Genomic DNA, 1,537 nt, shown 5'->3' with positions numbered 1-1,537 from the left:
CGGGCTTCGTCCCCAACTCCGACGGCTACAGACAGACTGCGTCCGGACTCCGTCCGAACTCCTACGGGAGCCGGGCTCCGTCCTCAACCTCAACTACTGGTAAGCTGTCCGGACTCCTACGGGAGCCGACCTTCGCCTTTAACTTTGATTGCAGGAAGACTCCGCTCAGACTCCCACGGGAGCCGGGCTCCACCCACTACCCCAACCGCAAGGAGGACTCCGCCCGGACCCCTACGTGGGGTCAGACTCCGACCACGGCCGAACTTCAGCCGGCAGATCTGCACTCCCAGGCCGTAATCACGGCCATGATTCTGCTACACTTCCTGCGGCGGATTCCGCGCAGCTCCACCACTCCCTAACAGGCCACAATAACGATCGCAGCACTGCTCCACTCCCTACGACGGATCCCACGCGGCTCCATTACTACCTAACAGGCCACGATAAACGGCCGCGATCCTGCTCCACCTCCTGCAACGGATACCGCACGATTCTCCCATCCGCTGGCAAATCACGACAACAAACGCCGCCCCACTTCACGCGGCAGACTCCATGTGGCACGCCCCAGTGATAGCCACGGGTCCATTCCACTACTCTTCGCAGCAAACTCCGCCTGACCCTGGGCAGCCCACTGCCAGACGGTTACAGATACCGCCATCAATCCGTTATCTTCCCTGCCTATAAAAAGGAGAAACCCAGATACGTTATTCTATAAGCTCATTTCTTATCTCAAAACTCTGCTAAATTCTCCGTTCGAGCGCTCCATTCTTGTTGAGGCAGAGAACTGACTTGAGCGTTGGAGGGTCTTGCCGGAGCAACCCCACCTCCGGTTTAGACTTCCCTTGCAGGTCCCGGCGGCGACCGCGACTTCTCCGACTCCAGCTTCTCCGGCGCAAGCGGATTTTTGCACCAACAGGATTGGCGCTAGAGGAAGGGTTGAACCTTCGCAGTACCCTTGTTCTTAAAGGAGCGTTCAACGGAGCCGCCTCCGATCATCTCCTCCGACACCCACTCCTTATTTTCCCCTGCTGGGTCCACACTCGATGCCTCCACGCAAGGCGTCCACGCGACGGTCCACGGCCTCCGCGGCCAGGTCTCAGGCTCCAGCCTCCCCTCCTATTTCTCAACCTTCTCCTCCTCCTCCTCCAGCGGCGGCGGTCGGCGCGGAGCAGTTTGACTTGCTGGCACAGCAGGTCAGAGGCCTCGTCGAAGCTGTGCAAGCAATGCAGCAGCAGCAGCCGCAGGCGTCAGCGCACATGGAAAGGGCATCTCCGGAATGCCGAAACCCGGCGGCGGGGCAGGCCACCTGGGCCAGCCGCCCCATCCTTCCTGGGAAAACAAACCCGAGGGTAGAGAGCCCTCAATCGGACCACGACTCCACCCCTGGAAGATCCCTGCCCCCGTTCTGCCAGAGGACCCTCGAGACTCGAAGTCGAGAGGATTTTCTGGACCGGAGGCTCCAAGAGATGAACCAGCGGATTGAAGAACTCCGCCATGCGCCCCCCACTTATGGTGAGGATATTTGTACTGACCCTCCCTT

Source organism: Elaeis guineensis, chromosome 2 (genome assembly GCF_000442705.2).
Source record: "Elaeis guineensis isolate ETL-2024a chromosome 2, EG11, whole genome shotgun sequence".
NCBI lineage: Eukaryota > Viridiplantae > Streptophyta > Magnoliopsida > Arecales > Arecaceae > Elaeis > Elaeis guineensis.
Note: the sequence above shows the minus strand (reverse complement) of the source record.